The sequence below is a fragment of the Dendropsophus ebraccatus genome, chromosome 12, assembly GCF_027789765.1.
Source record: "Dendropsophus ebraccatus isolate aDenEbr1 chromosome 12, aDenEbr1.pat, whole genome shotgun sequence".
In the NCBI taxonomy this organism is placed as follows: domain Eukaryota; kingdom Metazoa; phylum Chordata; class Amphibia; order Anura; family Hylidae; genus Dendropsophus; species Dendropsophus ebraccatus.
Genome location: NC_091465.1, coordinates 18,255,435 through 18,283,377, shown reverse-complemented (window position 1 = coordinate 18,283,377; position 27,943 = coordinate 18,255,435). Strand labels below are relative to the sequence as shown.

Here is a 27,943-nt window from a genome sequence, read left to right as displayed (position 1 = left end):
GTCCAGCAGGAAGTGGTGTATTCCTTCTAGTCTGACACAGTGCTCTCTGCCGCCCCCTCTGTCTGTGACTGTCCAAAGCAGTAGCAAATCCCCATAGAACAGTGCTTCTGAATTCCAGTCCTTACGGCCCACCAACAACAGGTCATGTTTTTAGGATTTTCCATAAAAAGAACACATGTGATAATACCTGATGGCCTGAGTATAACTATATCACCTGTGAAATACTAAGGAAATCCTCAAAATGTGACCTGTTGATGGGACATGAGGACTGGGATTGAGAAGCACTGCCACAGAAAACCTCTCCTGCTCTAGACAGTTCCTGACATGGACAGAGGTGGCAGCAGAGAGCACTGTGTCAGACTGGAGAGAATACATACAAAGAATATTTACCACTGGCAGAGTTTTTTCTTAAATCATTGGCTGTCCAGGCACAATAGGAATTGTAGTTTAGCAATATCTGGAGGGCCGCTGGTTCCTCACCCCTGCCTTAAAGTGTTACTAGCATTTCCAAAAACTTTTGACACGTGAAATGTTTTGTCTGGTGGTGGCTGTAATATGGATGTAAAAATGCATCCGTGTTACCCTAATGTAAAATCAGCCTTAATCTGAAAATAATTAGAGAAGGAAGATGCGGGGTCACAGTAGGCTCACCCCCTCTCCGGGACGCTTGGGCCGGAACATGTGCCTGCGTCTAATTGATCTAATTAAGTCTGAGGTGGCCGCAGGGAGGAGCGGGGAATACCCACTACACAAAGCCATCTATCACCCATAAAAAACCAGGAAGAGCCGGGAAAATACCCGACAGGTGTGGCAGCCTCTGATACCAAACCACAGAACCGGGAATCTGTATGTAAAGGAGCGTCCGTCTGCCACCGCTCTCCCCGGCTCAGACAGTTCCCCCCGGAGGAGAAGGGGGGGTCATGAATATTCATCCACTTAATTTCTGTAAAATCCTTCTGTTGTCACGGCCTGATTTAAAGTGAATCCTCACAGCAGAGCCCTGGAAGGTCTGATAGATTAATATTGATCTGGGGGGTTAGAAATCCAATCTCTATTTGGATGGACTGAAGATAATGCCGACAAAAGAGAGAAAAAAATCAATTAACCTAAGAGTATGAAGATGGCCGAATGAGGCAGAGCTGGCTTATAGGTGTCCTTTTCCCAATGCAGCCTGGGCTATGGTCAGTAGGACCTATAAAAGGGGCTCTTACATCTGGAGCCCCTTCCTTACATGCACCCAATCATTGTCGCAAAGGTGTCGCCATTACATGTTAGCAGCATCTTTGACCCTGGATACCGTCAGCCCCATTGACACTGAGTGCAGCATTATACTGGATATAATATGGCAGTATGCTCCACTATTACATCCTGGATTCTAGATGGAATCTGCGCCAGACACAGATGTGAACGAGACCTTAAAACAGGCGAAAGTCGCACAGACAGGATATATACGGTTTTAGTGCAATTTAGTTGCTACCTCGAGAATTCCACAATATGAGCAAAAAAAAAAAAAAAAAAAGGTTCAATACATCAATAAAAAATAATAAAAGATGAGACGTGACCTGTCCGGCCGCCGTATGAGAATAATGTCGCCAGCAAATCCTCCTGACAGCCACATAAACTACAAGGGCGGCGAGAGCGGCGGGCGCACAATGAAAACGTCACTAGTAATTGTTATCCTGACGCTGTGACTGAGCGTCGCCCGGTCTCATCCTCATCCCCACCACATCACGCACGATCAATAATACCTGCACCCACACATCACCCCACTTTTATTTTTAACAATAATTTGCGCTCTGACTCTAACAATAGCTCCAGGCCCGGTGTCCTGTTTGTAATGACATCGGCAGATGTCACCCCCTGGAGGGATCAATAATTAAAGGGACGGTACACGGCAGAATATAGCGCTGCAGGACCAGGAGACGACCGATAAATAATAGATGAGCCATTTGCTTTTTGTTAAAATCTGCATTTTGGCCTCTTTGGTTGATAATTGCTGTTTGGTTATTTTATGACAATATCCACTTCTGCCGTTTACAAACATCTATTGGCCACTAGGGGCAGCGTTACATATATATCATTCTATATGGGTAATGCCGTTACCATCAATAGAAGGTTAGCAGCTTTAGGCAGTGCCCCCTGTATGACATCACAATATAATATAATAGCATTATAATGACATTGTGATCAGACATGAGACCCACACACCTTACACTACAGTAAAAGCTATTACTGCTGACAACCAGCCCCTATACAGTATTATGTCTAAGAGGTTGTCACAGCCCCGCCCCTTTTATGACATCACTGAAATTGATGAATACACACACAGAATATACAGATACAATAGGTGACATAGTGGGGTTTGTGCACTTTGTTAGTCTGTGACAGGTGGAGACTGTGACCTGATTGATAACAGATCCATTACTATTATTTCACCCCATGTTCCAGCCCCCGACCCCCTGAATTACTACATTTAATTAAGATGTCTTATAATAACACATTGGGGGTGCGGGGGGGTGGGGGGGTGGACGTTAACCTGGATGACAACATCTACATTTTACTGTTCCTTCACATGTGGACGGTAACCAAACACCCGTCCCCAGAATACAGGGAGGTTTTATTAAGTGCCTCGGAGCTGGCAGCTCTCTCCTTGGGGAAATTAGATCATTGCAGTCCAGACGTGAAGGGAAAAGTGCAGTGTGGTCCAACAAATCACTCACATCGCCAAGATGGCGGACGGCGTTTAGCATAATTTACATTAGAATGCAGAGGAGGAAAATCTATATTCTGCTAAAAGTTTGGATTAAGTCCGTGGTGGATATATAGGTATTGGATAGTGATAGATGACTGCGGCAAATTAGGGAAAGACGCATCAGAAAGATAAAGAATGATGGGACCACAATGGCGTCTGAATATCTAGGGCGAGGATTCCAAACCTATAGCACTCTAGCCTTTGGAAACTATAACTCTCAGCATTCCCTGACTATAGCGGGTTCATCAGCTGTTGTAAAACTACAACTCCCTGCATGCCCCAGGTATAGCCGATTCTCCTGCTCACAGGTGTCAAACTCAGGCCCTACAGCTGTTGCAAAGCTACAATTCCCATCATGCCTGGACAGCCGAAGCTAAAGCTTTGGCTGTCCCGGCATGGCGGGAGTTGTAGTTTTGCAACAGCTGGAGGGCCGCGAGTTTGACACGTCTGCTTCCAGTTGTGGCACAACTATAATTTAGGGACCTATTACACGGGATGAAAAATCGTTATATCGTTCAAATTTAAACGATAATCTTTCCACGTGTATGCAAGCAACAATCAAAAAATCGTTCATGTGTCGTTGATCACGTCTTTTAAGCTGACCGTAAAGTCACTGTTAATTGCTCGCAAATTGTTCGTTCTTTTGCTAGGATCAGATAGAGTGATGGTGCGTCTACACGGAATGATTATTGTTTACATTTTCGCAGTAATGATCGCATTTGAGCGATAATTGGCTCGTGTAAACACAGTGAAAGATCAAGCGATGAGCGAAAATCGTTTATTTTGATCTTTCAACATGTTCTCAAATCGTTGTTGGTCGTTCGCAACAAATTTGCAGATCGTTTTGTGTGAACAGTTTTTCAAAGATTCGCCCTAAGTAAGAGATGGGCTTAAGCGATCCTAAAAACGATCGCAATAACGACTTTTCTAACAACCGATTTGTCTAAACGATGATCGTTATAAAAACCAAATCATTGCTTCAAAATCGTTAAACGATCGACTAGGCGAATTGTCGCTCCGTGTAAACGCAGCATAAACAATCGCAGTAACAATCATAATTGCGATCATAACTAACTACTATCGTTCTGTGTTATGGGGAATTATTTCAGGCATTTATCATTATTCGGTGAAAATGAAAAGTCGTTCCGTCTAATAGGATTCTAGACCTACAGATATTGCACCACTACTACTCCCAGCATACCCCGGCTGCAACAAGCTCCCCAGCTATTGCTAAATTACAACTCTCAGCATCCCCAACTGCAGCAGACCTCTAACTCCCAGCATGCACCAACCAGCAGGCTCCCAGGCTCTCTATCTTTTGCATCCTGTTGACAATATTGTGGGACTACAACTCCCATGATGTCTCCTCCCACCCACGGCTCTAGTGCCTGCTGGCTCTGCAGATGTGCAGACATGGGTTTTTTTCCACCCCTGGAGAGCAGATTTCTTCATGATCGCACATCATTATAGACGTCGAGGAGCGGGAGAAGTTTCGCTTGCGGGGAGAGACGTAAATATGATTAACCACCCACAAAATCCACACACAATTCCTGTTCAGCAGAAGTAGAATAAAATGTCACTAACGCAATTACACCCGAACATCTGTCAGTTTTTCTAATTAAATCTCCTTCTTGTGGCGTTTCCTGCTTATTGATAGAGAATCAGCGGTGGCGTTGGCGTTATCGGCTTCTCTCCCCCCCAGCCAGGAACGTTTATTGAATCTGCATCGCAGCCAGAACGCTTCTACAAAGAGGCAATAAAATCAGTCATGACGGGATGATGCAAGGATATAAGTGTCAGTATACGGCGTATACTGCATATATGTATTATAGTATATATCAATCGCGTACAATGCACCTTCCATTGTTTTCAATGTATGGCTTCCAAATGTGTAAGGAAAATGCACTGGAAACTGTACTCTAAACATTACAGAAGATATTTAAAGGGGAGCTCTACCTACTAGGAATTATTGCTCTTTTGCCTCATCAGGGTATCTTCTTCCTTCTTGTATTCCATGAGATTCCCTGGGCTAAAAATTGATCATATGGTATTAACTGTGTGACAATCACAAGAGGTTGTCACTGCCCCGCCCCCTCCGGATAGGGGTTCTGATTTGTAATTAGTGATTATTAGCATTACTAGTGGGCCAGTGACCACTCAAGGTGCCAAGTGACTTTTTAGTACTTTGGCTCAGTATAATATAAGGCCATATTATAAGGAACATATTAAAAATATGCGCCCTCTACAGGGCAGTATATGCCGCAACATTCAATCCATCTACAAGTCAAAGGTTTATACTATTATAATAGAGCCCCTACAAAAGTGCGGGGTGCCCAGACTGTATACACATCCCTTGTCCATGGTCCTGACCTTCTAACTCTCAAGAGTTACTGTTACTTTAAAGAAGTTTCGTCACACAGAAATGTCAAAAGTTTTCAGCGGCCGAGGTCTGGGTGCTCAGACCCCCACTGATCGCTATATACAAGTAGAACTGGGAAAGGTGCTTGACTGAGTGCTTCACTCCCCAGCTCACTGCTTTACTGGTTTAGGTTGTATAGTCGGTTTATGGAGGCCGACTTCTGGGGAGTGGAGTGCATCACATGTATATGACTGTGCTCAGCAGGGACACCTGTGGTAGTTACAGGTACTGACTCATAGTAATAGTATAAAGGAGCTGTAAGTAGCATATAGAGCACAGAGTGAGGATATAGGAGCCAGTGCTGGCAACAAGACTGGAGCTCGGGGCTAACAAGATGACTGTTCTACAGGTGATCTGGATGAACAGATAGACACACACACATGGGCTGTGTATAAGCAGTGTAGTTTAATAGTTTTTATTTTCTTTATTAGATCTGTATTTTCTAGCATTTTAAGTCTCTTATTACTTTCATGTTCCAGCATAGGGGACTGAAAAGCAAATGGCAGTGTGACAATGATAGCGCTGGAGCTGCTGTGCTGGACTCTCTGTCGCCCCCTAGCTGCTGTGCTGGACTCTCTGTCTCCCCGTGGCTGCTGTGCTGGACTCTCTGTCGTCCCTGGCTGGTGTGCTGGACTCTCTGTCGCCCCCTAGCTGCTGTGCTGGACTCTATGTCGCCCCCTGGCTGCTGTGCTGGACTCTCTGTCGCCCCCTGGCTGCTGTGCTGGACTCTTTGTCGCCCCTTGGCTGCTGTGCTGGACTCTCTGTCGCCCACTGGCTGCTGTGCTGGACTCTCTGCCGCCCCCTAGCTGCTGTGCTGGACTCTATGTCGCCCCCTGGCTGCTGTGCTGGACTCTCTGTTGCCCCCTGGCTGCTGTGCTGGACTCTCTGTCGCCCCCTGGCTGCTGTGCTGGACTCTCTGTCGCCCCCTGGCTGCTGTGCTGGACTCTCTGTCGCCCCTTGGCTGCTGTGCTGGACTCTCTGTCGCCCCCTGGCTGCTGTGCTGGACTCTCTGTCGCCCCCTGGCTGCTGTGCTGGACTCTCTGTCGCCCCCTGACACTAGTTCATAAGGAACGAACCTTTGCCAGAAGAGTGAAATAGCCCATTTAGTTCACTTTGAACTGATCATTCACAAATTACTCATGACTACTTTGCACTTCTCCAGGTTCTATATAGCAGTTAGTGGGTGGTGTAAACACCCAGACCTCAACTGATCAAAACATTGAGGGTTTATGCAGCCTTTAAAAATTGATTGGCCGTCCATAGAACTGGTCATTAATATTAGATCACAGGGGACTGACTCCTGGCATCCTCATTGATAAGCGCTTGTGTGAGTACGTCAACCTCTTTAAGGTTTACATTGCCTTCAGGTCTATTCATAGTTGCAAGAACTATATTATTTGTAGTGGTGACGCACAGTACTATATTGCAGAATTGCCGGGTTTACTTTTCAACGATTTTTCAGTACCTTGCAGTACTGCTAAGTACAAAGCGCCCATTCACATGTTGCTTTAACACTTTGTTGGCCTGCAGAAGATGTGGCAGAAAGTAGCACACGTGACCATGTTATGTGCAGAAATCCCCAATTATTTGTTTGGTAGGGGGTTGGAAGGTGCAGGGTGACGTCTCCCCCTGGATCTACGGGGAACCAATCCATACTATTTCCCACAAACATAATACAACTTGACCCGATTCACCTAAAGCCAGCTGCTGAGGATTATGGGTAGGCGCATTATCTACCCTTTCCATGAGAATAATGGTGCGGGCAAAGCACACTAGTCGCCTGGCCAGTGCGATGTGCTGCCACAATAAAGTGGAATTTATGTTGCTGCACTAACTGAGCTGCCGGAGATTTGTCCAAATAAATCAGCGTCGTGTGATGAGATGAAGGCGACGGCTGAGAAGATGCTGATATTGACCTTGTTGTGGGCACGAATTTATCTTCCCCTTATCTCTGATGACGGCCATTGTGCTCAGCAGGGATAATGTAAAGTATATTAAAGGAGCCCGAACAACACAGACAATCAGGGTAAACGATGCAGAATATTTACACTGGTTGACATGAAGGAGCATAAGAAATAATACTACACAAGTACAGGGTGTATATGACTGACAAATCACTGTGTATATAGAATCCTCCAAATATATGGGGCCAGTTACATAGTAATTATATTCTTGTATATAGGAGCAGTATTATAGTAGTTATATTCTTATACATAGAGGGCAGTATTATAGTAGTTATATTCTTGTATATAGGAGCAGTATTATAGTAGTTATATTCTTGTATATAGGGGCAGTATTATAGTAGTTATATTCTTGTATATAGGAGCAGTATTATAGTAGTAATATTCTTGTATATAGGGGGCAGTATTATAGTAGTTATATTCTTGTATGTAGGAGCAGTATTATAGTAATTATATTCTTGTATATAGGAGCAGTATTATAGTAATTATATTCTTGTATATAGGAGCAGTATTATAGTAGTTATATTCTTATACATAGAGGGCAGTATTATAGTAGTTATATTCTTGTATATAGGGAGCAGCATTATAGTAGTAATATTCTTGTATATAGGGGGCAGTATTATAGTAGTTATATTCTTGTACATAGGAGCAGTATTATAGTAGTTATATTCCTGTATGTAGGGGGCAGTATTATAGTAGTTACATTCTTGTACATAGGAGCAGTATTATAGTAGTTATATTCCTGTATATTGGAGGTAGTATTATAGTAGTTATATTCCTGTATATAGGAGCAGTATTATAGTAGTTATATTCTTGTATATAGGAGCAGTATTATAGTAGTTATATTCTTGTATATAGGAGCAGTATTATAGTAGTTATATTCTTGTATATAAAAGGCAGTATTATAGTAGTTATATTCTTGTATATAGGGGCAGTATTATAGTAGTTATATTCTTGTATATAGGGGGCAGTATTATAGTAGTTATACGAACTGGAGAGAATGGAACGGCTGCACATCCCATCTATGGCTGATACTAATGCCGCCAGGCCTATATTAAAAATCAACACCAGAGTGTCTGTATATGAATTGATCAAACCATATTGCCCCGTGTACCACCGCGCAGGTCCTCTGGTCCACACGGGTCCCTACGCTAACTCCACACCGTGTCGGTCAGCGACCGCCAACCCCGCAAAGCGTGCACGTGCAGGGAAGGGAGGCCATGGAACGGCCCTGCAACCCCAATGTCACAGGACCAGACCCAAAAAGCCCCACCAAAACCCAGCCAGCACCACCGGCGGGGAAGGCTGCCCCCAAACGACACAAGTATGGATATGGTATTACACTTACCATTGCTGCTCTCACAGAATGGGGAAGACATAGGGTCCAGACATGTGAGCACAGACATATCCTGCTAATTTTGGTCATGTGGGTCTTATAAAGGAGTGCTAGCTGTTCAGAGAGGGAGAATTGCAAAACACGAACTGGAGAGAATGGAACGGCTGCACATCCCATCTATGGCTGATACTAATGCCGCCAGGCCTATATTAAAAATCAACACCAGAGTGTCTGTATATGAATTGATCAAACCATATTGCCCCGTGTACCACCGCGCAGGTCCTCTGGTCCACACGGGTCCCTACGCTAACTCCACACCGTGTCGGTCAGCGACCGCCAACCCCGCAAAGCGTGCACGTGCAGGGAAGGGAGGCCATGGAACGGCCCTGCAGTAGTTATATTCTTGTATATAGGAGAAGTATTATAGTAGTTATATTCTTGTATATAGGAGCAGTATTATAGTAGTTATATACTTGTACATAAGAGGCAGTATTATAGTAGGTATATTCTTGTATATAGGAGCAGTATTATAGTAGTTATATTCTTGTATATGGGGGCAGTTTTATAGTAGTTATATTCTTGTATATAGGAGGCAGTTCTGATATGTAAAAAGAAGTCAGCTCACCAAGACTTTGTGCAGGGTAGGCAAATTATCCCAATGGAAGCAGGTGGATGTGAAGCGGGCCGCACCCGGTAAATAGGCTATAAAAAACGTAGAAAGTCCACAGCTTCCAAAAAAAGTTGAATCTTTATTGAAGCATATAAAAAATACAAGTAATAAAAATGCAGGCCTACATGTTTCGGGGAAAAAACCCCTTGATCACGGCATCAACATACACAATGGTTCAGTGAGTATATATGCTCCTATCTAAACACGTCACTTGAGTAACGCCCCCCAAGGGGGAGGGACCGCAAGAGGAAAAGCACCTGAAAATGTATAAACAAAATATAAGTAAATATATACAGATCAACACAAAAAGTTAAATCAATCTAGGTTAAATCAATATAAATATGACAGATCGGTTTTAAAATTCAAACCTTTAGGTGCTCTAGTGTCCAGGCGGAGTATCCAAAAAGCCTCACGTTTGCGGAGGAGGCGGACCCAATCTCCCCCCCTCTGTGGTTTTGATACTCTTTCAATGGGAATAACACACAAAGAGCGACACACCCCCTGATGGGAGTCAAAGAAATGTCTGGTTAGACCTGACATAGCTCTGCGGGAGTTAAATCTTGCTGCTGCTGCTGCATCAGAGATATGCTCCGCAATTCTCTGTTTTAACTTTCTTTTTGTACTGCCAATGTACTGTAAATTACATTCGGTGCACCAGGCAAGGTATACTACAAACGTAGTGTTACAATTAATAAAGGATGCTATATTAAACTTTTGGCCTGTGCTTACCGATGTAAAAGTCGAGCTCTTTTGGATGTGACCGCATAAACCGCATCTGGGCATCGCACATTTATGGGAGCCTTTGATGGAAAGCCAGTTTTCTCTCCCCGGGGTCTGGTCATGAACAACCGTAGGGGATAGAATATTCCCAAGGGTCCTGCCCCGTCTAGCGACGCAACGTATTCCTGAGGATAGAATAGTATCGCATTTATTGTCTTGGAAAAGAATAGGGATATACTTCCTTATTATGTTTTCAATCTCCCTAAATTGTGAGCTATAGGGAGTGGAGAAAGTTAACGGGACAGGGGATATAATGGAAGGAGAAACGTTAGTACGATTTCTGTCCCTGAGATGGTAATCTCTATCCCTGCTCTCCTGCTCTTTTATACATTTTCAGGTGCTTTTCCTCTTGCGGTCCCTCCCCCTTGGGGGGCGTTACTCAAGTGACGTGTTTAGATAGGAGCATATATACTCACTGAACCATTGTGTATGTTGATGCCGTGATCAAGGGGTTTTTCCCCCGAAACATGTAGGCCTGCATTTTTATTACTTGTATTTTTTATATGCTTCAATAAAGATTCAACTTTTTTTGGAAGCTGTGGACTTTCTACGTTTTTTATAGCCTAATATAGGAGGCAGTATTATAGTATTTATATTCTTGTATATACAGTAGGAGCAGTATTATAGTAGTTATAATCTTGTATATAGGAGCAGTATTATAGTAGTTATATTCCTGTATATAGGAGCAGTATTATAGTAGTTATATCCCTGTATATAGGAGCAGTATTATAGTAGTTATATTCCTGTGTATAGGAGCAGTATTATAGTAGTTATATTCTTGTATATAAGGGGCAGTATTATAGTAGTTATATTCTTTTATATGGGGGCAGTATTGTAGTAGTTATATTCTTGTATATGGGGGCACTAGTATAGTAGTTATATTCTTGTACATGGGGGCAGTATTATAGTAGTTCTAATAATTCTATAGTAATTGTATAGACTGTTTTACACTTTCTATTCATGTCCTCATGGATCATTATTGTGGTAGTACTGTAGCAGTTAAGAGATTCAGTACAAGTTAGGTTTAGACAGTGACAACTAATTCTGTCTAGACCATAATCCCTGCAGAACAGTTGTCAGCTCCCTATTCCCTCACTACACTTATATTAAGCAGAACTTATTGTACGGACTCTTCTTAGCATGTGACTTTGGACTGATTCCCGTCCCAGTAATGACACTAAGCGGTGATGGGGGCGATCCCTTGTAGACAGCTGAATGTAGTTGCAATGGGATGGCTCCACCTCAGTCATTTGTGTGCTCAGAATTAATGTAGGTGTAATGTGCATAAAATCATTTTCCGGAGGTAAATCAGCAGTGGGCTCCTCAGGGCTGATTCATGGCCTCCATTACTGAGAACATTCTTATCCAGCCACTTTCTTCTGACAAATTGTTACAGGATTTATTATGTGAGACCAGGCCTGCAAGTGAGAACACACAGAACGCACATTCCCCATAACAAAGCCCTGTATAAATGATCTCGGCCCATGTATTGGGGGGAGGAGGGGGTCTTCTACTTTATGGAAACCAGAACTGGAGTTACATGCTCCGCTCTATATCTAATAGGGATCTGTGTAAAAAAAATATAGATATATAATTCAGCTGCTTAAATTTTTAATTGTATGTGAATAATGTATAACACCGCTACCTCATTACGCACACAGAGAACACAACGAACGCTGCACTTCCTAGCCAAGGATCAGCAGGGAGGGTCTGCAGCTCCGCCACGGGTCCCCAAATCAGTGGGAAAAAAGGGGGCAATATGCATAGCAAATCAGGGATGGCTCTTATCATCTAAACCTGAAAATCTTTCTCATTGCAGGCTGCAATCTGCTACGGCAGGCCTAGGTCTAGAAGAATCCCATGACTTCAATGTGTGTATATATATATATATATATATATATATATATATATATATATATATGCAAAAAAGGGGTCAGTGGAGTCTCAGTTGTGAGCCTCAAAACACGGGAATAGCCAGATATCCCTCTCTCCAGAGAAGGAAGCCCGTTGCCAAGGGGTGCCTCTCAGTGGGAAGAACACCAAACCACCCTGATACGTAGCCCCTTAGGTCCTCACTCTGTTGCGAGCATTGGGACATAAATAGGGAAATACCAGGGTGGCTCCTATAAGTCAAAGTCTAACTCTGTTGCGAGTGTAACGAGATAATACAAGGGTTACCAAGGCTAGGCATCCATCTACAGACAGTTGTTTCGGGTATTTGCCCCTCGTCAGTGTGGAGCAGGATTCTGGCTACTGGGGGCAATGAAAATTTGAAAAAAATAAAATAAAATCACTGAACTCAGGGAGATCAGTGAAAAAAATCCAATGGAGTACTCACTAAAGAGTATCCACTGGTTGTCCCCTAAAAAAATTGAATATTCAAAGAAGGGATCCGTGTTGCAAAGAGTCAAAAGAGTCATGCAAAAAACCTGCAATGTTTCAGTCCACTCAATGGGACCATTATCAAGCCAGCCAATAGGGGCCATTGGTTTCCATTGGTGTCCACAGTGTAGTGCCCCCCAACTTATTTTACTGCTGTTGAATGGAAACTGTGACGAAGACCCCAAACAGGCACGTGAGCCTAACCGGCTCCCAGGCTACTGGACCCAAAATCTGCACAGATTCCACATAACAGTAGTAACGCGCCATCTTTTCTTTTTCACCACAATATGAATTTCAGATCCACAATGGAAAAACAGTGGAAACATTGGAAATAATATAAAAATAGTGGGAAATGTCACCAATGAAGTTTTTTTTTGCAGATTCTGATGTGAATTCTGCATCAGAATTTGTGTCAAGAAGATCAGGTCTAACTATCTGGATTTGTGTCAAATTTTACAAACTGAAATTGAGGTAAAACTTGTAAAAAAAAATTCATAGCAAATTTTAAAAATTTTAATTGTTTTATGGATTGTACAATATATTGTGTGTTTTATCATGATAATTTTATTTTACCAAGATTTTGTCCTAGGCACACATAAAGGTAAGTCAGTAAGTATATAAATCCTCTCCTCGATCCTGCGATCATGTGATCTAACAGATTGTGACAGCCAACTCTGCGCCTTATTCAATGTGTATTTAAGTACTGTACACATAGACAGTGTCTGTTTTAGTACACGAGTCGCCTCATGTCTCCCCCAGGGGTTGTTAGCGCTGGTAAAAGATGTATGAAATGACGCTCATTCCTCTCTAATTGCCGCCTGCCCAGCCCGCGTACTCCATATTTGTATTTTATGGGCCATAATAAACCTTTCATATGTAATATCTCATTTATAGTATGCAGTATCATGGACGGCTCCCTCCAGAGCTCGCTTTATGGCCCGGCATCAAAGTGACTTGTTACTGCAAGGTTCATCCATTCATCTCCTGCCAAGGATCCCACCAAAAGCTAGAAGCACACGGTATAGGCCGCCGGGCCGGCCGCAACATCACAGGCCTCTCGGATAATTATGTTTTTGCTGGAATTTATTACTAAGCTCAGTGGGCGGATGGGGCAAACAAACAAGTCGTGTGCGGCCATCAAACCGGGGCCGCTGCAATACACAGAAAGAAAGAAGCGGAGAAGTGTGTGGCTTCCTGTGTTCATTAGAGACTGATGATCTGTACTGATAAAGTATACCATATAGACACATATAGATAGACAGACTTCACAATGGCGTGCACTCAGGTTGTAGTGCATGAGTGCCAGCAATTGGAGTTTCAATCCACGTCTCCTCTTGTAGCTATATCCTAAGAATCCAAAAAGAAGCAAAATTCTTTGGATATAGACAGATAGATATGTCAAATGCATACTCAATTTTCCCATATATTTAGGTGTAAATATTAATATGTGAGATATATCATCTCTTTCACACAGGTAAAATACGGATGGGAGTTTATGTCCGTATTAAGGACTGTGTGTTAGAGATCTGAACTAAAAGCATCAGTGCTGTGTGATGGTGCTGGACCCGGCAGCGTATCTGCAGCAGCATCTGCATGGACATCTATGGGGGAAATCTGCAATATATCTGCAGTGGATATGACACTACAATTTACATTGCTGGGGACTCAGAATCCGCACCGTACAGCAGTTTACACACTGCACAGAATTGAGCCTGGCCTCATCCGCTTTGCTGCTACTGTATACATTGCAGACTTTATGCATGGAATTTCTGGTGGGAATCCACCACATGCATGTACACTCACCGGCCACCTTATTAGGTACACCTGTCCAACTGCACGTTACCACTTAATTTCTAATCAGCCAATCACATGGCGGCAACTCAGTGCATTTAGGCATGTAGACATGGTCAAGACAATCTCCTGCAGTTCAAACCCAGCATCAGTATGGGGAAGAAAGGGGATTTGAGTGCCTTTGAACGTGGCATGGTTGTTGGTGCCAGAAGGGCTGGTCTGAGTATTTCAGAAACTGCTGATCTACTGGGATTTTCACACACAACCATCTCTAGGGTTTACAGAGAATGGTCCGAAAAAGAAAAAACATCCAGTGAGCAGCAGTTCTGTGGGCGGAAATGCCTTGTTGATGCCAGAGGTCAGAGGAGAATGGGCAGACTGGTTCAAGCTGATAGAAAGGCAACAGTGACTCAAATAGCCAACCATTACAACCAAGGTAGGCAGAAGAGCATCTCTGAACGCACAGTACGTCCAACTTTGAGGCAGATGGGCTACAGCAGCAGAAGACCACACCGGGTGCCACTCCTTTCAGCTAAGAACAGGAAACTGAGGCTACAATTTGCACAAGCTCATCGAAATTGGACAGTAGAAGATTGGAAAAAGGTTGCCTGGTCTGATGAGTCTGCTGCGACATTCGGATGGTAGGGTCAGAATTTGGCGTCAACAACATGAAAGCATGGATCCATCCTGCCTTGTATCAACGGTTCAGGCTGGTGGTGGTGGTGTCATGGTGTGGGGAATATTTTCTTGGCACTCTTTGGGCCCCTTGGTACCAATTGAGCATCGTTGCAACGCCACAGCCTACCTGAGTATTGTTGCTGACCATGTCCATCCCTTTATGACCACAATGTACCCAACATCTGATGGCTACTTTCAGCAGGATAATGCGCCATGTCATAAAGCTAGAATCATCTCAGACTGGTTTCTTGAACATGACAATGAGTTCACTGTACTCAAATGGCCTCCACAGTCACCAGATCTCAATCCAATAGAGCATCTTTGGGATGTGGTGGAACGGGAGATTCGCATCATGGATGTGCAGCCGACAAATCTGCGGCAACTGTGTGATGCCATCATGTCAATATGGACCAAAATCTCTGAGGAAGCTTCCAGCACCTTGTTGTATCTATGCCACGAAGAATTGAGGCAGTTCTGAAGGCAAAAGGGGGTCCAAAACGTTACTAGCATGGTGTACCTAATAAAGTGGCCGGTGAGTGTATATATATGTATATATATATGTGGGTGTGGGTGGATGTTCTCCAACCTGTGGCTCTAAATCTGTTGCAAAAACACAACTCCCTGCATGTCCAGACAATGGAAGAATCTGTTGGCATAATGGGATTTGTAGTTATGTAACTGCTAGAGAGTCACATGCTTGGATATAGAATGCACTAGTGGGATGCACTGAAGGCTGCCAGAGCATGATGGGAGCTGTAGTTTTGTAGCAGCTGGGGAGCCACAGGTTTGGGAATAGGATGCATCAATAGGATGCACCAAAGGCTGTCATGACATAATGAGAGTTATAGTTTTGCAAAATCTGGAAATTCATAGGCTAGGGAATAGGATGCACCAGTGGGATGCTCCAAAGCTTGTTTAGGAATGAGGTGATATGTAGTTTTTCAACATCTAGAAAGCCATATATTTAGGAAAAGGATGCATACATGAGATGCACCAAAGGCTGTCCAGCATGATGGGAGTGGTAGTTTTGCAATATCTGGAAAGTCACAGGTTGGGGAACAGGATGCGATGGGAGTATTAGTTGTGTAAGAGCTGGGGAGCATTGCTTTATAAAGCAATAATATGATGCCTGTAGCTGTTCTCTACACACATCACTTCAAGAGAATCTTTTAGAATTGCTAATTTTCCGTCATTGATTTTCCTGGCGTCCCCGTCACCAGCACAAGTCTGCTCTGCACCACTGGGAATTTTTGGTAAGAGACAGCGAAGTGAAGAGAGACACATTAAATCAGAATGACATAAACATCAGTGTGAACAAGGCCTCGCTGTCCGCTGAGTGATTCGCAGTTTGTCGCTGTCCGTCATTGTCGCATTTTCGCAGTGATATCAGTGCCGATGAGAAATGAGAAATTACAGCTCCTGACGGCTCCTGTGATGGAGGTTCCTGATTTTCTTTTACTCGCATTTTGATGGCCTGATTGGGAGTTTTGACACCGCAGATAAAAAATGCATCGGCCCCGGCAGGAAAAAGGCTTTAATTGGGCCTTTCCGCCATGAACGGAGCCATCCAGATGGTTAATAAGTGGAGCTGTACATACTCCGTGTACATCAAAGAGGAGCTCAGCTTGCAAACCGCTCTCCCAAACATATCATTTGCTACAAATTATTCTGTTTGAAGTGCACAGATCCAGGCCCCATAATGACCCGACCACTGTCACCGTCCCTGGAAGACGCCGGGACCCTCCGCTGCACCAGGTGACTAGCATGCAGATGGCGAATACGCTGACTGGGGCGCCGCTCCCTGTTTATAGATTAGTCTTTATCGTGCACTTTTATTAACACATATGGGGAGTGTTTATATTGTATGTCTAATGGAACACGGAAAGCGGTGGGAGGAATGGCGCTGGAAAGGCGAACACTAATGATCAACGCATTGCACATTTTATTTAGCTTTAGGCCGCCTTCACACATGCATATTTGGCATCTGTATTATATCCGTTTTTGCAGACTGTTAATCTATGAAGCTATAGATGTGGCCATGCGCTACTTTCATCTGATTTACAGATAGAAAATGTCTACTGAAGTTTCATCTTTGATCTGCTTAACATTACCAGGTCATCACAATCTCATCTAGGCTGCATCCACTTTACTAAGTATTAGGGTCCTATTACACGGAGCGATTTTTAACGATTAACGACTAATGATAAACTAGATTGTTTATCGTTAACCTGAAATCGTTCACCATATTACACAGAACGATGGTCGTTAGTTACGATTGTTATTGTGATCGTTACTATGATCATTTACTCCTGATCCCAGCAAAACAATGGACAATGTGCAATTACACTGAACGATTAGTGAACAAATGCAGAACTTGAGCGAACAAATGTGGAATTACAGCGAACGATTAGCAAACAATGATAATTTTAGGTTCAGATCTAAATCTGATCGTTGGCAACAATTACACAGAACGATTATCGTTTAAATTTAGGGATGGTCCGAACCTGCCGAACTCTCGGCAGCAGATTCCCGCTGTCTGCCCGCTCCGTGGAGTGGGCGGATACAGCGGGAGGAACGCTTGGAAAACTGGGATACAGCCTATGGCTATGGCTGTATCCCAGTTTTCCAGGCGGTCCTCCCGCTGGATCCACCCGCTGCACGGAGCGGGCAGACAGAGGGAATCATTACCGAGGGTTCGGGTTCGTATGTACCATCCCTATTTAAATTCAAACGATAGGACGATTTTTCGCACAATAATCGTCCGGTGTAATAGGGCCCTTAGTGTGGAGGGAACTTATGGTAAATGTGGCCGAACCTATAGAAATGTAGAAGATTGTCAGCAGAAGAAAAGACCACTGGGTCCATCTAGTCTGCCCTTATATTATTTCCTCTCTTATTATCTAAGGATAGATATATGTTTATCCCAGGCAGGTTTACATTTAGTTGCTATAGATTTATCTACCACCTCTGCTGGAAATTTGTTCCAAGCATCTAACTACTCTTTCAGTAAAGTAATATTTTTTCACTTTGCTTCTGATCTTTCCCCCAACTAATCTCTCACTGTGTCCTCTTGTTCTTGTGTTCATTTTTTTTTTCTAAAAACACTTCCCTCCTGAACCTTATTTAGTCCTGTAACATATATAAAAGTTTCCAGCATGTCCCCCCTTTCCCTTCTTTCCTCCAGACTATATACAGATATAAATCCTCAAGTCTTTCCTGATATGGTTTATTCCTCACACCCTCCACCATTTTTGTAGCCATCTTTGGGCCGTTCTATTTTCTCAATATCCTTATGTAGGTGAGGTCTCCAGAACTGGACACAGTATTCCAGATGTGATGTCACTAGAGCTCTATACAGCAGGATCACACTCTCCTTCTCCTACTGGTTATACCTCTAGCTATACAGACCAGTATACCATTATATATATATACAGCCCAGCATACCATTATATAGATATATATACACAGCACAGCATACCATTATATACACAGTATATATATATATATATATATATATATATATATATATACACACAGCACAGCATACCATTATATACACAGTATATATATATATATATATATATATATATATATATATATATACACAGCCCAGCATACCATTATATAGCCCAGCATACCATTATATATACAGCCCACACATAGAGGAGTTGCAGGACTCTAGGCCATGCCTACCTGACACTCATATAAACCTACCAGTACACTGTGCACATGATGGCGCAGACAATAACTAACCTGCCTGCATGCACGTCATGTGACCAGTGGGGCTAGAGACCGCCTGCAGCATCGCATGCACAATGTACGAAATTACTGTAGCACCTCCAGGTGAAATTGAAAAAAAGTTGAGGATTAATTTTTTATAAATTTTTCCTATTTGGACCCATTTCTAGCTGGTATGCAATAAAAAACGCCAAACCCTCTCTAATATATAATCCTATATTTAAGGTATCTATATTATACAGAAGTTAAAAGAGGCTGAGTGGCAGCACCGCAGTATTCCCAGTTCTGTACAGAATCTCTATATTGGGATTTGGAGGGGACGTCGCCGACTCATCGCTATGCTCGTCTTCCGCAGAGGTCACAGAGGCCTCATTTGCCTTTCAATACTCGGTAACTCTCATGAATTTTCCATGTTTAATGCCAAGCAAGTGATAATTAAAGGCCGCTAAACTGTGTTTAATATATTAGGAGGCAGAGAAAGGGACAAATATTGAAGGAATGAAGATGACTGTGAAAGACCGCCAATGAGTCACATGACTGCCGCCAGCTAAATGTGACAAAACATGACGCCCACATAGACTCTGGGTCCGCAAATATAAAGCAGAGGTCGTCTTACAGTGTAACCTACCACACTTATCAGTCCTTGGAAGATGTATACCATTATAACATTATAGTCAAAGGGGAAATGTATAAAAACATGAACAGATATGTTAAACCTATGGAAAGGCAATGTCTTGTTTTTGGGCATGCGCAGTAATTGGATTTTAATTGAACTCCACAGCCCTGACAAGCAAAAGACTTAACAGGAAGAACATATGGTTCTATGTAAAGAATATGAAAAATGTATAGAAATATAAAGCAATACAGAAAAAAAACAAAAAATGACATGCATTTAATTGTATATGTCTATATAGGTTATTCATGATTCAGTTCACATATACACTAAACGCTCTCCATCGCCGTATCCTCTGGAATAATCCGCAGTAATTGTCCGGCCCCATAGACCTGTTCAGCTATATAAAATGGGTAATTGTGCCAGAAATCAGAGAATCGGAGCATCTCTCATCCTCTTCTCCCCGGTGAAAGGTCAGGGAGCAGCAGATGGAAAAGCACAACACAGCTTCACTTCCCAAAGGGGACCTTTTCTTTGTGGCCGGGCTGGGGCCCCGCAGGGCCAGTGTGAGCTCCACGTGCCAGGATAATGAGCGGCCATTTATGATGCTTCACAGGAGGGTAAATCAGCTCACAGATGACTGAAGACTTAAGTGTATGACCAGAATCACTAAGTGTCAGCTCCAACCTGCACAAAACAAACTGTCCTCCATATTGTCTACAGCCTATCTGCTGGACCCAACAAGTGTCACAAGAGACAAGGTATAATCTATACAGTGTGAAAGAAGCAACAGGGACGGATGGGAAGTGCCAGGTGAAAGATCATAGGCTAGATGTGGTAGTGATTCACGTGGCTGGAAACCATGTACATGGGTTATCACTGTTTCACAGTAAACACAGGCAAAGCGTGTAGACCTGCAATAATATCCTCTGTACCTGCCAGTAATCCCAGCAAGTCACTGTACATCCTATTATTTTTTCTATGTACTACTCCCTATGTACAAGAATCTAACTACTATAATACTGCTCCTATATACAAGAATATAACTACTATAATACGGTACGTGCAGAGTGAGAGACCTCAGCACAGCCGGTGAGTAAAGTACACACCCAGTGGATATGGAGCACGGAATATAGGCAGTAGGAGTAACCCCTTGAAAATAAAGGCAGCTTGAGCGGCGGTGCACGGATACTGACAATAGTGCAATACAGTCCAACGAAGAAAAAATGTATTCAGCACTCACCGGTTACTGTAAATCAGGCTTGTATCTTTATTTCACATAAAATGTGCAGGCGGGGAGGAGGAGGGTGCGCGGCGTATCTCAAATGGCGACGGCCGTTTTATTCCGTCTTAGTAGACATAAGTGGGGAGGGGGAGTGAAGGAAGGGGCGTCCGATGGCTACAGCCGTTTCACGTGACTAAACACGCCTCTTCAGGCCAGAAGAGGCGTGTTTAGTCACGTGAAACGGCTGTAGCCATCGGACGCCCCTGCCTTCACTCCCCCTCCCCACTTATGTCTACTAAGACGGAATAAAACGGATTTCTACCGCAGCGTCTTTTGGTGAGTGCAAGCTTCTTTTGTCTCCCTGTTGGATAACTACTATAATACTGCCGCCTATATACAGGGATATAACTACTATAATACTTCCCCTATGTACAAGAATATAACTACTATAATACTGCCCCTATATACAAGGATATAACTACTATAATACTGCTCCTATATACAGGAATATAACTACTATAATACTGCCCCTATATACAGGAATATGACTACTATAATACTGCTCCTATATACAAGAATATAACTACTATAATACTGCTCCTATATACAGGAATATAACTACTATAATACGAACTGGAGAGAATGGAACGGCTGCACATCCCATCTATGGCTGATACTAATGCCGCCAGGCCTATATTAAAAATCAACACCAGAGTGTCTGTATATGAATTGATCAAACCATATTGCCCCGTGTACCACCGCGCAGGTCCTCTGGTCCACACGGGTCCCTACGCTAACTCCACACCGTGTCGGTCAGCGACCGCCAACCCCGCAAAGCGTGCACGTGCAGGGAAGGGAGGCCATGGAACGGCCCTGCAACCCCAATGTCACAGGACCAGACCCAAAAAGCCCCACCTGGCCCCCGTTCCCTGGCTGTGCACGCCTGCGGGGTTGGTGGCCACTGACTGGCACGGTGTGGACTTAGTGTAGGGACCCATGTGTATCAGATACCGGCACGAGGTACATGGGGCAGTATGGCTTGATCAATTCATACACAAAATTCTGATGTGTTTTTTATTTAGCCAAGCGGCACTAGTATCAGCCATAGGTGTGATGTGCAGCACTCTGTTTCTTCCCTGAGCCACATTTTGTTTCTCTCTTTTCTCCGTGTATTGCACTCCTCCTGGTGAGACCCACATGACCGCAATTAGCAGGAGACACCTGAGTGCACATGGTTTTAATCCCTCCTGTTTTTTTCCCATTCTGTTTGCTGCAGCTATGGTGAGCGCAATACCTTATCCAGACTTGTGCTGCTTGGGGGCGACCTTCTCCGCCGGCGGTGCTGGCCGGGTTCTGGTGTGGTGTTTTTGGGTCTGGTCCTGTGGCATGGGGGTCGCAGGGCCGTCCCATGGCCCCCGTTCCCTGGCTGTGCACGCCTGCGGGGTTGGTGGCCACTGACTGGCACGGTGTGGACTTAGTGTAGGGACCCATGTGTATCAGATACCGGCACGAGGTACATGGGGCAGTATGGCTTGATCAATTCATACACAAAATTCTGATGTGTTTTTTATTTAGCCAAGCGGCACTAGTATCAGCCATAGGTGTGATGTGCAGCACTCTGTTTCTTCCCTGAGCCACATAACTACTATAATACTGCTCCTATATACAGGGATATAACTACTATAATACTGCCCCCTATATACAAGAATATGACTACTATAATACTGCTCCTATGTACAGGAATAACTTAATTGCTATAATACTGCTCCTATTTAAATCACAAATGCAGACAAATGAATGGATAGTGAATAGAGATGAGTGAACCTGGAGCATGCTCTAGTCCATCCAAACCCGAACATTCAGCATTTGATTAGTGGTGGCTGCTGAACTTGGATAAAGCCCTAAGGCTATGTGGAAATCATGGATATAGTCATTGGCTGTATCCATGTTTTCCAGAAAACCTTAGAGCTTTATCCAACTTCAGCAGCCCCCGCTAATCAAACGCTGAATGTTCGGGTTCGGATGGACTCGGGCATGCTCCAGATTCGCTCAGCTCTAATAGTAAACAATAGTAAGTTCTCAGCACTGATTCACCATAAACATTGAATAATAGGCACATCACATTCCCAGTGATTGCAGGAATAGTTTCTGCTTTAAAGCATTTAACGTGCTACTTTAATGCAGGTCCCCGGGGGAAGATCTCCATTTTCCATTTAATATTAGTGTATAGCTGGGATAGCAGGCTCGCTGCGCTCAGGAATGGGGATCACCACTTTTTGATGGATTCGTTATCTCCCTTTATAGTGTGAAATATGTGGGATTTAAACCCAGAATACTACCCCCCCCCCCCCCAACACCCCCAACCTTAACAATTCTGTAAATAGAGATCAGATAGAGAAAACTTCAGCGACACCTTTATACAGGAGACACTTCTATAGACTCCATTGTTTGCCGTGAAAACACAGATTCCATTCTCAGGAGCGGAGAGATAATAATAATTACATCTCAAATCAAAGCTTTTAAGTGGTAATTACTGTCGCTGCATCGCTCAGCCCCAAACTGCAGAGATAAAGGAGAATATTAACACCGTTACCTGTTGCTTCAACATCCTGCTAATAGACTGGTGCAGGTTACAAGCATTTATATCCCGCTAAACACAGGTGTAAATGAGATTTCTGTGTCTTAGGAACAAAGTTATTCAGCTGGAACGTGTGTGATCATACAGAGACGATGCCCAGGTTATACCAGCCTGGTCCATATATAACTCATACCAGCTGTACATATATACACAGGAGACACCCAGGTTATACCAGCTATATATATATATACATACAGAGAGAGAGAGAGAGAGAGAGAGAGAGAGAGAGAGAGAGTATATACCCAGGTTATACCAGTTGTACATATATAATTATATACAGGAAATACCCAGGTTATACCAGCTGTACATGTATAATTATATACAGGAGATACCCAGGTTATACCAGCTGTACATGTATAATTATATACAGGAGATACCCAGGTTATACCAGCTGTACATATATATATATATATATATACAAAGTAGATACCCAGGTTATACCAGCCGTACATGTATAATTATATACAGGAGATACCCAGGTTATACCAGCTGTACACATATAATTATATACAGGAGATACCCAGGTTATACCAGCTGTACATATATAATTATATACAGGATATACACAGGTTATACCAGCTGTACATATATAATTATATACAGGAGATACCCAGGTTATACCAGCTGTACATATATATATATATATATATACAAAGTAGATACAAAGTAGATACCCAGGTTATACCAGCCGTACATGTATAATTATATACAGGAGATACCCAGGTTATACCAGCTGTACACATATAATTATATACAGGAGATACCCAGGTTATACCAGCTGTACATATATAATTATATACAGGATATACACAGGTTATACCAGCTGTACATATATAATTATATACAGGAGATACACAGGTTATACTAGCTGTACATATATCACTATATACAGGATATTCCCAGGTTATACCAGCTGTACATATATAATTATATACAGGAGATACCCAGGTTATACCAGCAGGCTCCATATCACTATATATAGTATATCCTCAGGATATACCAGCATGCTCCATACCACTATATATAGGAGATACCCAGGTTATACCAACTATACATATATATTATATACAGGAGACACCTAGGTTATACAAACTATACATATATAACTATATACAGGATATTCCCAGGTTATACCAGCTGTACATATATAATTATATACAGGAGATACCCAGGTTATACCAACATGGTACATATCATTGCATATTTTACAATGTATAGGCATAGCGCGCGCCCTCCCATTGACACTTGCTCCCTGTGACCTGGCCCTAAATCAGTTATAAGGCACTGGCCCTAATAACATAGATGAGGATGGTTGGGGATAGTTGGAGCTCACTATTTGGCAGCTTGTTTCTGAGCTGGAGGAGTCCATTGTGTGGGGGGAGCCTGTAAAAACAGGGGCTAATCTGTGCTGTTCTTTTCCTGGATGCTTGCAGTCTTAGCTTAGTTTATAACACTTTACAAAGTCATCCCCCCTTCACACTTGGTACCTCCCAGAGTAGGAGAATGGCAGCAGATTTTAATCTCTCTGTCTCTGCTGAGGGTAATGTAAACTTTCTCTCCCTATAATACTGACAACACTCCTCCAGCTTTCTTTAACCATCCAACAAACTTTACATTTATCAATACAATGTGAGTACATGAGAAAAACCACAATGTCTGACCCCTCTATATAACTTGTATCGGGCATTGTTAGCAGTTTTCCTTTGTGTATGGTGAATATTAGTATATTAGTGGTGAGTTGTTCAGGACATGGAGGCTGGAGACTGGCTGCCTCCACTGTGCACACACAAATGAGAATCTGCTTTATATCTTTGCCATAAGGCCCTATTCCACCAACAGATCTGACGACAGATTATCTGCCAAAGATTTGAAGCCAAACCCAGGAGTGGATTTGAAAAGAGAAGAAATCCAGTCTTTCCTTTATGACCTGTTCTCTGTTTATAGTCTGATCCTGGGTTTGGCTTCAAATCTTTGGCAGATAATCTGTCGTCAGATCTGTTGGTGTAATAGGGCCTTTATTCACTCAGAAGTCAGCCCAGGATCATGTAGGACATTACACAGCAATGCTGCTTTGAAGAAGTTGGAGCCTGATAAAATACAGGAGTCGGAGTAATGGATGACCAACTCCAAATCCCTGGATAATCAACCCGTGTAAAAGAGCCTTTAGGCTATGTTCACACAACGTTTTTTCAGCTCTGTTTAAAATTACGTCTGTCATTTTGAGTCTAAAATAACGAACGTCGTTTAGCTGTTTGGCCTCCCTTTAGTGCAATGACTGGTGTTTGTACATTATTCTAGTTTGGGGTTACTAATTGTTCTTTGGGTGTGGCTAAATTGAAAAGGCCATTGAACTTAATAGTAAAAACGGAGAAAGAACGGTGAAAAAAGAAACAGTGTGTGTGAACAAGTGATAAAAAACGTCCGCTGTTTGCAAAAGACGTCCGAAAATAATTGTCATGATCATTATTTTGACGTCCGCGGCGAAAACGTCCGTTATTTAATACGTTGTGTGCATTGGACGTCCGTCTTTCCATTGACTTCAATGCACTGCATTGCAGTCAGTTAAATTGCGGTACAAACAGAAGTTATTTTAAATTGCAAAATCAGCCGCCTTTTCTCAATGGGAACTGTGCACTGCTTAATTTCTCCTCCGGGGGCGCTGCAGGACACTCAGTTTCCCAGCTGATCTGGGATTGTGGCACCCTCTACAATCAGGTTATTGTCAGGGGAATCTTCCGAATTCTTCAGGGGGAGAGAACTCTTTGGGGGGACCCCCCAGCCTCTGAGGCCCCCAGTTTCAGTATTACCCCTGGTGACAATAAAGCACACTCCATTATGGGATAACCCTGTTCCGGAGCGTTTAGTGCAGAGTCACATGAGAGCACAGCTGTCGCCTGCAGCGCCTCATGCTGTAACTAAGCAGAAGAGGATTGAGAACCTGATGTTGGAGCTCGGGGAGCACTCGGCTTTATGACGATAGTAAAGTTTGTCTTCCAGATGCAGAATTAATTCATTGCCTGCGCAGTTTAGAGCTTCAGCGCGGCCCAGCGGGTTATCAGGATAATCAGCCTTCCTCAGGCTGCGAGGATGAATATTTGATTATGGGATCTGCTGGAGGAATGAGACACAGAACAAACAGCCTGGGATGTAATGAGGTAACATTAGGAACGTTATCTCGCAGCGCTCTGCCTCGCTGCCATACGTGATGGGCGCCGCTGACAGTGATCACTAGGAAGAGTAACCGTACACCCCATCCTGGGTTATTAGGCTGCCCTCCCTGGCAGACAAACAAAGGTATCAATGAGATGACATTTCCATCATCTCGCAGAGAATACGACCTACAGACTGTTCTGCGTCAGCGCTCTCCGTACAGATTCCAAGTGCAGCACGAGATTCAAGCGGTGATAAGCCGGAGGACGGGACATCAAATAATTACATGTCATTACGCTGTGTCCTCTAAATACCCTCTCCTCCCAGATCAATAGTGTGCTGAGCAGAACACGGCAACACTCACAAGCCTACAGCCTGGTGTACTGTCACCTACAGAGAGGAAGGAGTCTACAGCCCGGTCTACTGTCACCTACAGAGAGGATAGAGTCTACAGCCCGGTCTACTGTCACCTACAGAGAGGATAGAGTCTACAGCCCAGTGTACTGTCACCTACAGAGAGGATAGAGTCTACAGCCCGGTGTATTGTCACCTATAGAGAGGATAGAGTCTACGGCCCGGTGTACTGTCACCTACAGAGAGGATAGAGCCTACAGCCTGGTGTACTGTCACCTACAGAGAGGATAGAGTCTACAGCCCGGTGTATTGTCACCTATAGAGAGGATAGAGTCTACAGCCCGGTGTATTGTCACCTACAGAGAGGATAGAGCCTACAGCCCGGTGTACTGTCACCTACAGAGAGGATAGAGCCTACAGCCTGGTGTACTGTCACCTATAGAGAGGATAGAGTCTACAGCCCGGTGTACTGTCACCTACAGAGAGGATAGAGTCTACAGCCCAGTGTATTGTCACCTATAGAGAGGATAGAGTCTACGGCCCGGTGTACTGTCACCTACAGAGAGGATAGAGCCTACAGCCCGGTGTACTGTCACCTACAGAGAGGATAGAGTCTACAGCCCAGTGTACTGTCACCTACAGAGAGAAAAGAGTCTACTGCCCGGTGTACTGTCACCTACAGAGAGGATAGAGTCTACAGCCCAGTGTACTGTCACCTACAGAGAGGATAGAGTATACAGCCCGGTGTACTGTCACCTACAGAGAGGATAGAGTCGACGGCCCGGTGTACTGTCACCTACAGAGAGAAAAGAGTCTACTGCCCGATGTACTGTCACCTACAGAGAGGATAGAGCCTACAGCCCTGTGTACTGTCACCTACAGAGAGGATAGAGCCTACAGCCTGGTGTACTGTCACCTACAGAGAGAAAAGAGTCTACTGCCCGGTGTACTGTCACCTACAGAGAGGATAGAGTCTACAGCCCGGTGTACTGTCACCTACAGAGAGGATAGAGTCTACAGCCCGATGTACTGTCACCTACAGAAAGGATAGAGTCTACAGCCCGGTGTACTGTCACCTACAGAGAGGATAGAGTATATAGCCTGGTGTACTGTCACCTACAGAGAGGATAGAGTCTACAGCCCGGAGTATTGTCACCTACAGAGAGGATAGAGTGTATAGCCTGGTGTACTGTCACCTACAGAGAGGATAGAGTATATAGCCTGGTGTATTGTCACCTACAGAGAGGATAGAGTCTACAGCCCGGTGTACTGTCACCTACAGAGAGGATAGAGTATATAGCCTGGTGTATTGTCACCTACAGAGAGGATAGAGCCTACAGCCCGGTGTACTGTCACCTACAGAGAGAAAAGAGTCTACAGCCCGATGTGCTGTCACCTACATAGAGGAAAGAGTCTACAGCCTGGTGTACTGTCACCTACAGAGAGGATAGAGTCT

At 43.6% G+C, this 27,943-nt stretch overlaps 1 protein-coding gene and 1 long non-coding RNA gene across 8 annotated transcripts in view; both read right to left on the bottom strand.

Annotated features, from left to right (window-relative positions):
• ROBO3 (roundabout guidance receptor 3) overlaps positions 1-27,943 on the bottom strand; it is a 310,461-nt gene that overhangs the window by 125,691 nt on the left and 156,827 nt on the right. The window lies entirely within an intron of this gene.
• LOC138769919 (uncharacterized) lies at positions 9,198-10,039 on the bottom strand. Its single transcript, XR_011359351.1, has 3 exons — positions 9,868-10,039; positions 9,507-9,639; positions 9,198-9,395 (listed from the first exon to the last, which is right to left on the bottom strand). It is a non-coding gene; the product is annotated as an uncharacterized lncRNA (long non-coding RNA).